The sequence below is a fragment of the Lepeophtheirus salmonis genome, chromosome 9 (genome assembly GCF_016086655.4).
Source record: "Lepeophtheirus salmonis chromosome 9, UVic_Lsal_1.4, whole genome shotgun sequence".
Taxonomy (NCBI): domain Eukaryota; kingdom Metazoa; phylum Arthropoda; class Copepoda; order Siphonostomatoida; family Caligidae; genus Lepeophtheirus; species Lepeophtheirus salmonis.
In genome coordinates, this window is record NC_052139.2 from 1755999 (window position 1) to 1769399 (window position 13401).

The window sequence follows — 13401 nt, forward strand, 5'->3', positions numbered from 1 at the left end:
ATAAAGAATATGAAGTTTATTTTTCTAAGGAAATTAAAGGGAAATATGTGCTTTTTATTCAGAGGTTCATAGCTTCAAGACGAATAGATTCAAAAAGTTTAAAAGTATTGCATTAGATAGCTAAAAGTTTGAACATTTTTTTATTTTTTTTAAAGTCTATCCAAAAATGCTATATATTGTTGTCAATTTGAAATAAGGCCACGATAATATTTCAAGGGTAAAACTCATTTTTGAATTAATTTCATAATAAAAATCCATAAATATTCGTATGCCCCAGCTAGAAGAGATAGAAAAAAAGAGAGAAAAGAAAAAAGAGATAGAAATAAAAAGTATTTGCGCCGAGGGCTCCATTGAATGTCTGTTTTTGGAATCCCTCACTCACTACGGGTATGCAACGGGTCATATTATGTCCATGGAGCTTGAAATAATTCATTTATACAGTTTGAGGCATGAGGCTTAATGTTATAGCAAATTGTACAATATATCTTTTATTTTTATCTCTCTTTGTTTCTATTAATTAAATTAAATTTCATACTTTCAGCTATCCAATAAACTACTTTTTGGAACCTATTCGTCTTGAAACTATGAGTCACTGAATAAAAACCGGCCATTTCTACTTTAAACAAAGATAACTCGAGTTATAAGCATGATGCGGACATTTTTAAAATGGTTTGAAATTTTTTTAGCATTCAGTTTTAAAATATTTGAAGAATAGTTTTTCCCTATCTTCAATCCCGAGGGCTTAAAACAGCTTCGCACCTTCAAAATAGGCAAAAATGATACAAAATGTATGCTCGTTTCTAGAGGCCAAGAGACTCGGAGAGAAAAAATAAGGTCATATTTGGAATCAAACGAATCAAATTTAACTAAGTTGAGGATATGTCGTTCTTGTGAAATAAAAAAGTATGATTTTGTTCGATAGTTAAGCCACAATAAACACAAAATGGTGCCATAATCTTCCTGTGTATGTAAACAAACTACTGATATGTAAACAATACTCCTACATGACTAGTCAACTCTATTAATAGTGTTTTTATTCATAAAGAAAGTAAACCTCTTCTTTTTTTCACAGATTTAGAGTTTTTGCTGGATTTTTATATCCATAATGTAACAATATATTAACCAACATATTGTGTCTGAATATGACTTGGATATTCTTCACATGAAGTTTCCTCACTTAACGCTGAAGTTGACAAAAACAAAAAATTGTGTAAGAAAATAATGTCATAAAAGCAAATGTCAAGAGGATTAACGTCGCCATAGGCCTTTTCTCTCTTATTTTTAATAATATTTTCATTTTATTCCTTATTCAAATATACTCTTACTTAAATATACATATATTCATAGTTCATAGACATAAGACATAGGATGTGATCCCCACATTCAACCAACAAAGAAATAAAGTATTTATAGCTACTGAAATAAATACCCATTTGCAGAGCAACAACTAAGCCTGAAATAGAAATAGAGTGAAAGAACAGAAAGATGACAATAACTTTGATACAGGGTATTTAGATTGCACAGGTAATGAATATGCTGATGCCCTTGCCTAGAATGAGGTAACCATGCTTAATGAATATGTAGTGCTAGTTCCCAAAAGCAATATAATACACATTCATTTAGAAACTATTTGTAAACTATAAAAATATTGACTCTCACAATTATTTTGTCAATAAGAAGTTTTCTTTATACCCCATGGAATACTTTTTGGGATGCTTTCTAGGTTATACAAAGAAAAAAATACAAATAAAATATATTTAGGTAAAAATGAAAAAAAGAGCGTGGTATAAGAAGCAAATATTTCAATATAAAGAAAATATTTGACCTAAAAACGATAAAATATAGACAGTCGGTAATACCTTTTGATTTTTTTAACAATTTATTGTATATTCTTTGTCCATTGAATTCAAGGACGTCCATATTTTCTCCAAATAACTATATTGATTCGTATTTTTAGACAAGGTGTAATAACATAACACACTTTATTCTAAAGACTATTAAACATTTTTTACTTTTGATTCATAATAATAGAACATATTTAAAGTTTTGTTGAAAAGAGTTATGAAAATAATATCAGATATGTGACACCCCATTGTACATACCAAGTGGTCCATAAAAATCTAAACACTTTGAATTTTAAGATATAATTGATTAACTAACAATATAATTTTACAAAAGTAATTCAATAAATAGATGTGCGTTTGAGCTTTCTTAATCATTAATGTGGCCACCTTTTGCGGCAAAGGTAGCATCCAGCTAGCAGTAGAACTGCTACTACCACTACGGATGTAGTCCCCTGTTATGGCGTCCCAGTGCTGGCGGACAGTGGGCCCTCGGTGTTTGGATAACAAACACTGCAGGCCTTCCCCTTGGCATGCATCCAAAGGATGTAGTCGAGGGAGTTAGCATAAGGGCTGTTAGAATATCAAAATATGACCTCATTTAATTTACTCAATTTTCATTAATCATTGAATCACTAAATTGTACGATTTTAATGGACCAATATGGATGATTAGAAGATTAAATAATTACTAATCCGAGATTCAGCAAACGTTTTTAAAATGTTGGGTTTTCCAATATAAATCCGGTTTGATATACTTGATTTAAACTACCCGTTCCAATTTAAAATTATTGGATGACATCAGATATGGCAGAGTTCATTTCATTACGTTAAAATTATTATTCGTGATTTGTATTCAAATAATTTTGCAAATTCAAATCATGTTAATCAATTTGAATAATTCTTTTTTTTATATTAGGAGTTGAAAGAATTAACTGATTTTCATTCATGTTTGTCTTATCCTACGAGTCAAAAGGACCCGTTTTCAACTTTATCTTGCAAAAAATACCTCTCATTGGTAAATTTCGAATTGAAATTTATTGTCTTTTCCTAAATAGACCTAAACATTGGAACGAATAAATATCTTGTTTTATCATTTTTATTTTAATGACTAGTGTACAAAGATTAGTTAACAGATCCTATTGATCTGGTTATCATAAATGATATTTTATATTATAAATAACTTTAAAAATTCATATATAAATGTAGGAAACTCTAAATTGAGTTTAGTATATACTCTTATAGAGACCAAATATGATCCTTTTGGACAACGAGTAAAAGTACTCTTATTGGAGAATCTGTAGATTTAGAGCGAAATGCATGAACGCTACCCAAAAATAACTTCTAAAAAGGTCTTTGATGAGGAGGAATTACAATGTATGGAGTTTGAACAGGATATTTCAGATGAAGATGAATACTTGGTTCATCCTCATATGAAGAAAACATTTTTTTCTTGCATTTGATATTTCCTTGTCAAATAATCGTAATATTTAAATGTCATAGCCCATTCGAAGGACATCCTTTTAATATTTTGCCTATTCATCACTCTAAATATTGAGCAAATCATATTGTGAATGACTAATTTCTAAGATTTAACAAAATAGGGTGAAAATTGTACAACCTATAATAAATTTGACTTCAAATTTTACATAGAATTATTGACATTGGCAGGTGTAAATTAATTTTCAAGTCTTTGGGACAACGAGAGTAGTAGGGCCATTTTTAGGGCTACAATGCCTTTGAAAAATTGATTTATATTGTCCAACATGTTTAAGCAATTAATAGTTTTTGTTTATTTTCATGTTATAAATAAAACATTTTATGTAATTTAGAATTATATCTGTTTTTAATATCAATTGTTCATATATAATCAATTAATATTTAAATTAAAAATTAGTTATGACACTATTAATTCATTTTATTAACTATAATTAATCTTGACTTTAAAAAAAATACTGTGTTTCATCGTAAATATTTAAAATTGGGTCAGTTTGACCAATAAGGGAAGGGGTTTGTATAAAATAAAGATCACATAAAAACTTATAAAAACGCAAGATCTAAATTTCTATTAGTTAAATAATTATAAAATATTCTGTGAAATCATTTTTTTAATAAAAGGAATAGGGACTCAAGGTATTATCAAAAACTACTTTAGAATTTTGCCTTTAGAATTAAACCACCCTCACCTGTAACTAATTCTATATCCGGATTGGCATGCATTATAAAAAACGAGGTTACCCGTTAAAGGGAAATTAATTTGGACAGTTATTAAAATAAAGGAATATTGCTTACCTATTTATAACTCCAATAAGATAATTATATTTAAAAAAGTTAGAAAAGACTCCGGGGACTGCAATGGGAGCTGGTTTATTGAAAACTATATCGCCAGTATCAGTTGCATTTATAAATTAGAAGAAATATATGATTTGTTGACAATTTCTTTTTGATCTAATTTTTGGATTTCTTCCTTAAGAGTCGTATAAACATATTTAGATATTTTCATTTCGTACTTACAAGAACCAAATTTAGAATAAAATAATTTATTATTATAACAGCTATTATTTGAAATAATCAAGGAAGCACCTATATGTTTTCAAAACTGATTGCACAACACTCTCAATTTAAGGTAGACTCTTCAATAATAGGGGCCGCAGTAAATAATTTATATATTATTTTTTTCGTAAAATATTAAGTAAAGTACTTATGACAACAAATAAACATAAATTAGTTAATAAATACTGCAATTGTAGTTTTTTTTAATAAAGAAGGCTCAAAACACTAATATTACATAATATAAAATATGTAGGTAAAGGAGTTGTGTTATAAATAACATAAATAAACATTTGAGTTTAAAATTATTCCTCTTCAGAAGAACCTTACAGTACGATAAACAGCAGTAAAAAAATTCGGGCAATTAATAAAACATGATCAGATGGAGTAAAAAAAAAGTATTACATATAAAAAGAGCTTAAATAATAAAACATTAAAAAGAAAACTAAAAAGTGAGTCAATAGTCTTGCTGATATTTTTGGGCTGTATTGTAACAAATCCGCTTTATAATACCCTCCATAACCCCACACATTTCGAATCCTCATAGAGAAGGTCGAGTATCACGCTGAAGCAAATATAAAAATTGTTTCGTAATTCTTCGGTTTTCAGTGGTTGATAGGTGTATAACTTTTTCCCAATAATGGAATTAGCCTTATACAAATAAAATTCCAATGCCTTAACATTATCAAAGGAAGCCTTACTATTTGATATTCTAAAAAATATCATCACTTTAAAAAATTTATATTCATTTGTAATGGCAAACTAATTAATTTAATTAAACTGCCTTTAGTGATTTATTCTCAGTAGAAGGTGTTGATTAGAGCAATTGTTTGCTTGTAAGCATTTCCCAAATTAAACTTGGATAAATTTATCTTATATCCACATTTAATCTGTTTTGCATCTTTTACAAAAAGAAAAATGCTACAATGTGATTTAGTAATATTTTAAATAATTTTTATATACTTTTTGGGGGGAATTGCTATAATCAAAATATTATAGTGATATTACTAATTATTGTGTTAGATGGAACTAATAAAATATTCAATAACCTTGCCTTTATTTTGCATAGAAATGATAGTAAATAAATAATCAACATGAATTTGCAATTAGTTACTTTTGACATCTGACAAGGGTTTTTAGTATATCACAACAAAAGAGTTTTTTTTTTCTTGGTATAATAGTTTGTAGTGGTCTTGAACTTGGGAAATTTTGTACCAGAAAATAAGTAAGAACAAACAATGATTTGCACTAATAATTATGTAATAAAATATGGCATATAACTAAATTGATTTGCTTTACCTAGGGGTACAAAAACTATTTTAAAATCCCGATCGTATGTTATGCTGTTTGAAAATTAATTCATTTTCTTTTGTATGTAAGCATTAAATAATTTAATGTCCCTTCGAAGAAAATTGATTACTAATTCTTAATTCGAAAATCTTTTATAAAATAAAGGTAGCAACAACTAAGAAAATCAATTATTCAAGGGCCTGTCCACAAAAGATGAACACTTTCAATTAAAAGTTGATGAATGAAATTAATATAACAATTAATCAATAACCTATAGAGAAAATACTATTCACAAGGTATATAAGAAGAACTACTTTTTTTAATTATATATATTTTGAGAAGGACATGGTAGGGCGAAAATAAGTTCACTTTTTTGAAAAAGTCTTAGGTTAAAAGATGGTTTTGACTTGTAAAAAAAAATATTGGAGAAACGCTTAAATAGCTAAATTTTATTTCAAGTTATTTTGGGCATATAAATAATTTTTTTCAAATATTTATTCAATTGTAAATTTATTAAGCGCAATTTAAATTTTGTTAAAAAAAAACCTCTACTTGGAAGTATCTATATAGGATGTACAGTATTCAAGCAAATACTCAATTCTTTAAAAATATTAATTTTCATGACTTTCAGACCGTTGACCTTTCTATAAATATTTGTCAAACCTATACAAACTTTTCTTATGTATTTTATTAAAATTAAGAATCATTTTCTAACATAAGCCATTAATTTTTCCATAAAAATTGAAATTATTCTTGACCTAATGACATCCCTGAAAATTGTGGATAACTTTAGACAAACTATCCAAATTAACCTTAATTTATGTGCATAGTGGGGTCAGTAGATGGGAATGAATCCCCCATGAGTAAAAAATAAATTATATACATTAAATGAAAAGTTTTGATTTTTGATTAGTTCTTTGTAGCTTTTATTATGTATAATACAATCCTTCCAATGTCTATAAGTTGAACAAATGTACAAACTATATTTTACATATGTGGCCGGTTAACTCATACGCAATATGATATTTTATTTTCAAAATTGACTCCTGATTACAATCATATTTTTGACAAATTATCGTCAATTTTTAAGAACTACATATTTTGAAAGATCTTTCCCGCAAATTACATAAAAGTAAGCAAAAATGCATTATCCCAATAACATAATAGAAGTTGATAGGTTTTATTTGAAAGGCAATGTTTTAGCCAAATTAAGTATCATAAATCACGTGAATGTTTTAAACTATGCTTAACATTTTTATGTATCTCAATTTATTTCAAAAATGCTAGTACTAAACTTACAATGTAATAAAATTCAAAGCTAAATGATGTAAGGAAATAAATTAAAAATATTGCATTTCCTTAATTTTTGCTTAAGACTGTTTTTGAGTTAATATACTTGAGCTCTCAAAAAATACTACTCAAAGAGAATCAATTTGATTTCAAAGAAAATACCTACATTAAAAGTCATTTTATTCTTGTGAGACGTTGACAGTGAAAGTTGTTTTTTTTTCTCACTACATTTTCAAGTAAAAAAAATTGAATATTACATGTTGCTGAAGGTACTACTAGGCATAAAGTAAATTTAATATAATATATTCCAACCTTCTGTATTTACCTATGTGTATATATTTTCTGATGGAGAAGGAAGGTTTGAGGGGATACAAAGGTTATTTGTCAATCTCTAGAGATATCTGTAAGTAGATTTTCTATGCGTATCTGTCGTCTCTATCCAAAGTCATTAAAATTACAAAATTATATATTTTCGTTTGATCTAAAAGAAAATAAGAATTTGGCTAAATTTTAATAGAAGTAATATTGATGTAAATTATTTTGTCAGTGTTTATTGCCATCAATTAATTTATTGTATGAAATAAATGTAAATACAGATTTGAAAAACAGCTCAATAACATAGTTTATAATAAGCAAATTTAGCCCCATGTCCCAAATTTTTTTCTTCAAAATGTCATTCGGCAGAAATATTTCGGGCAATTGTCCAGCCATGTTTTTATTGTTTTTTTTTTTTTTTCATGTGCTATAACAAGAACAATGGTAAATTGTTTTCCTATTTGGAGTGCACAAATATAAAAAAAAATAGGCCAATCTTCAATTACCCATTTGACAAAAAGAGAACCACACATCTTCTAGTATATTTAAAAATAATTTATGAAAGAACCAGACCATTGCCCTTATGGACACCAATTTGAGTTTATCTGAGATCGCCAAGCAAAATAAATGCCACATGTTTTTTGTACACCAAAAAATCAAAACCACTATTTTTATCCACTGCAAAAAAAATTAGAAAATTCATTGATTACACATGTAAATCCTAATAATTTTTAGAGTACGAGTATTTTGTTGCTCGCAACTTGAAGTGTATTATTATTTTTATTTTTTTAGAAGATAATATAAAAACATAAAATGTAACCATGATGTTATATTGGAGAATAGGACTCAGTGTAGAATTGAATATCGACGTTGGAGAGATTCCTTCCTATGTCTTCACGAGATACGGACTGGGGTTTGTGTTTATTTCATTCCTCTCATAGCTGTTTGCAGTTTATCGAACAAAAATATCTATGACCTATTTCTTATTGTTTGTTTATATGAGTTTTATCTTTGGTTTGAATTATATTGTCAACGATTTGCTGTAGATCAAAATTTTAAAATACTCCTCTGTGCATTGTTTAAAAAACCCTTATTAATATACAGTAAACCATTGAATGTATCATGAGTAACTTGAATTGACATTTTAAATATATCTATAAATGATTTATATACAATACTTCTTATTATAGAACTAGATCAAGATATCAACTGTGACTAGAACATTAACTCTAATTTTTCAAACAAATGATTCATTATATAAATGTCCATTTTCATTAACAATATTAATGATATTTAAGTATTTAATCAAAAAAGAGTATAAAATTGACATTGGCTCAGGTTTTTAAGGAAAAATCTATTTTAATGATAATTAGATAAGTTATCACTGTCCTACAGTTGATTTGATTATTAAATGTACACTTGTACATTATATGTTATAAGTGTAAAAAAATTTCTTTCATTCCTTACTCTATCAAACCATTAGTAGGATAATAAATTCAAAATGAAGTCAAACACATATATTATTTCAATTAACAAATGATTCAACATTGTTAGGTTGTACATATTATATTTGATACTTGAGTTTTTGAGTCCTTGATTCGAGTGGTTTAACAATTTTTTGTCTAAAAAACTTGATAGATGCAAATACGGATATACCAGGTGCGATAAAATAACTAAGTTTTATTATCAAAAGGGTTATATTTTGTTTAATAATTATTGTACTAATTTAAAGTTTTGATTTACACGGTTTTGAAAGTTCCCAATTCTTTATAAGCTAAATAAAAACAAACTTTGCTATTTTATTATTCACTGATTTGTCGATTTTTTTTGTTTCTCTTTAAATAATCTTTCATTGCGACGTTTTAAAGGGATAATTTTTTCCTAAAAATATGCAAGATTAATAAATTAACATGTCTCATTTTAGAATTGTAAATGATAGGTTGATTAGGTAATTTATTATTGTAGATTCGGCAAAGGTCTAAAACAATACAAATTAGAGTACATAACACTTTTTTAAATTTTTGTATAACGTTGGATCTAAATACATACCATTTAGCTCTCTAGAATCATTATCCATGGTGTTATTGGCGGTCAGATTTTCTGGTAAATTTCAAATTATATAAATCAATATAGAAAATCGTAAATTTTGGTATAAGAAATTGAAGCAATGAACTAATTCTCACATATCCCACTAAGTAAAACTCAAAAAATAAATTACTATTACTTTAATATTATAAGTTATATGCACAAAAAATACTAATTGTGATTTGCAACATTTTTCATTTTATAGTGATGGATAAAAAGTGGATTTAGTTAATAGTTAAGGGCGATTCCACACAGGTCTTTAAAATTTTATTTCTTCTGGAATAAAACTCGTTCGAATTACTCTATCTCAAAAAACTGTCCAATTTAGAAATCTTGCTTGATAACGGATCTAAGTTTAGTTATTTTAGTATTGTCTTATAGAAAATAAAATACGGTTTTTAAAAAAATCTTATTTTAGAGTTTTTAAATACTGAAATTAAAAATATACGTTTATTTATTGCATATTCATAATTTCATGGTTGCAGGATAAAACCCTTATAAAAAATTATAAAATTTGAGCCCAAATTACAATTATTGGTTCATCTTATAAGATATAAATATTTGTATAACTTTGAAATATCTTCAAAGGACAAATTTTTCTCTAAATTTAAAATAAAATATTTAATGTTCATAATCTAACTAGTGAAAAAGAATAAAAAAAAAAAACTTAGAAGGTATTATGCATAAACTTAGTTTGCGTTATTGGATTAAATAATTATTACAATTGATTTTTGTTTTTTTATTTAGGGTGTACAATTTTGATTTATTTTTTAAAGTGAAAATCTTATTGCAATGAAACATAAGGTTGAAATATTTGTCAAATGCATATTCAAAGAGATTATCTTTGAAAAAACTGATTAATTAATTTAAATAGTATTAATTTAAATAATAAATCAAAGTGTAATTGGATATTATCCATCACCATATGACTCATCTCTTAAAAATAGCATTGTATGGAAAAAAGGTCATTGAAAAAATATATTCATAACAATACAAACATATTAAATATATTAATTTGTTACCTTTGTTGTATCATTATTTTCAAAAATAAACTGAAAAAGACAATACAAACATATTAAATATATTAATTTGTTACCTTTGTTGTATCATGCAACTTTATTTTTCAAAAATAAACTGAAAAAGGGCACAAATCATTTGGTAGTCAGACAAATAATTGAAGAAATGCAATTTTCAAAAAGATACGACAACCCTTAGCTATATCAATTTCATTTTGAAAATTAGAGAAATGCATTGTTGTTTTTTTCTATATTTTCCAGTGCTTTCTTTATGTAATTTATTGATATTCATATTAAGGGAATGTTTATGCATGGTTTTTGATTTGAAGAGTTCAAAATTCCCTAATTTTAGACATTTTACAGATATTGAAATCAAAACGCGTTCATGAAGAAATATTATTTTTTTTTGGACATTTGATGGTTATTTTCTTGTTTAATGGAATAAAATGTAAAATAAAAAATATCCGGCGATACCAAATTCTCAACTTTTGTCTTTCGGTACAGTCTAATATATATGTATATAATCCTATAGACGCTCCAGTATAATCATATATTTTTCATCTCTAGATGTTATGCACAATCTAGGAACTATAGCAACTCATTTTTAATCATCCAACGTTGTTAGTTTTAGTATTTATTCTCTCCCTTCTTGTGTATACATAATGTGTATGTTGATTTATACAAGATGATCCAAACTCTTGAGGAGCGAGAGACACTTGATACATCTTGCTCATTTATCATTGTATAACAACTTGTAAGGATAAGTAATTTTCAAGAGTAGAAGAAGTACATGCTACAACATACACACGGAGGAGTAGATAGAAAAAGAAGAAAACAATAGCAAATTATTATTGTTTTTGTTATCGTTATTTGCAGAATACAATAAATCTTAATAGTCTATGAGAACCATTGTTTTTTTTTGTTTTGTTTTTTATTTAGAGATCCCACTTATAAAATTAATGTTATGTTATTGAAGGGTACTTAGAAATAAGGGAGGAAGGATGCAAATATACGTAGAAGAGACAACAGAGAGATAGATATACAAGGAGTGTAATAGTAGATAAAAACACTTCTTTTGAACTTTCTTTAATATACATATATCTTTATTTATTAAATATAAGTATCTTTATTTGAAATAAACATACATAAGGGGTTCGACCTCATGAGTGTCCTCATATTTTGCATTGAACTGTACATACAAAAATATATTTTCCCTTGTACAAAATGAATTGTAGCATTTGAATTAATTAATTACTGTTCCACCTCTTTGCAATGTTGTAGATTAAACATATTTAATTTGTTTTTTATACATATATATTTTTGTAGAGTGTCAGAAGTAAAAAAATGGTGGAGTTTTTGATAACAAACATATATTATAAACTTTTGCAAGATTGAAAAGGTGTACAAAATTGAAGCTCTATTATATATTTTCTTATTGCTATATATGAGTCAATTTTTCAAAATGATTTCCTTTGGCTGATACCAGGGTATCCAAATTAGACCTGAAGGCACCGCAGTGCTTCTTGATAAAGAATTTGAGCATCGATGCACACTGCTGCTTAACGGATGCCTCGAGATTTTCCAAATTTCGGCTCTCTTTGCGACAATGTCCTAAATGTTGAGGAGAAACAGTCTCTGGAAGAGGGTGGCCAATCGGACAACGGCCTGAACATATTTGATATCCTTCTAATTTGTATCAATTCAAGGCTTCATGACCGTCTGCAAAACCTCTAGGTACTCGTTTCCCCCGAATTTGAGTTCCTTGGGAAACTGTAATGAAGCATTGCTTCCATACGAGGGCCCAGCATCTTGGTGACTTGAAGATGTTTGACCCTATTGATTGGACGGACTTTGGCAAGTGTTTCAGGTAAATAGCAGTCCTTTCGAATGTTCCTTGCCTGGTAAACATTCCAAAACTTATTGTCTGAGAAGATGCAAACTATTGACTCATTACGTTTAAACCAAGTCAATAATTTATCTATGCCGAGCTGAGCTTGGTTGCAGTAGAAATCATTAACAGATGTTGTCTTACATAAGAACCCTTCCCCAACTCATTCATATACCTTTTCACAGTCCAATTAATGGCTTTGAGAGTCATGCTATGCTGCTTCATCGGCATGGCCAAACTTCTGATGATTGCAGTGCCCAGGTCCCCAATGATTCCGATTTTCCGATATTTTCCACTCTCAAGGAACCTCTCATGGATCTAACCTGAAACTGCCATGCTTTTAATCTTGCAAACAAGACTCTGGGAGCACCATACGAACTTTATTTTCTCTTCAACATTCTCTTGGTCGCAGAGCAAATTATCACACTTTGCCTTTTTTCCTCCATGATGACAATTATTGATTTTTGAAAGTTTTTTATTTTTTTGCATTATTTATGAACCGAAATATTCCCCACTTTTTATAGCGCAGTCTAGTACTCAAACACATTTATCTTGAGCAGTGATGCATAAAATATCACCTGTTTGTTTGTAAGAATAAAAAAAAAAAAATAACACGGTAATTATGAAAATTTGAAGAATGTTTATGAGAAAAGCAAGTTAGCTATAATTTAATTTTATTAAATCAGATGCAAGGAACTGTGAGAGGAAATAAATAAGCACTAATCTAACAATATATTTAGTATAGGCATATTGGCTAGAGATAACCCTTTGTTAGTATTTACTTAATTATAGATTATTTTTGCAAAAATTCATTAATATATACTTGTATGTACGTTCTACTCAAAATTACATTTTTCCATGTCTTATGGTATTTCAATATAAAAGAGTATATGTATACTTGTTGCAAAAAAAATCCCAGAATTTTTTTTTGGTTACATAAATTATAAGTAGATAAGTATTTTATTAAGAAAAAGTTACTCATTCATTTGATGTAAAATAGATAATATCTAGTAAGTCCATCAAAAATGTTTATATAGGTTTTTTTTTTTAAACATGCATATTGCATTGTTTTTCTTTAACAAAATCTACTTATGATCAAATGTATGCTACAAAATGATCTATGAACA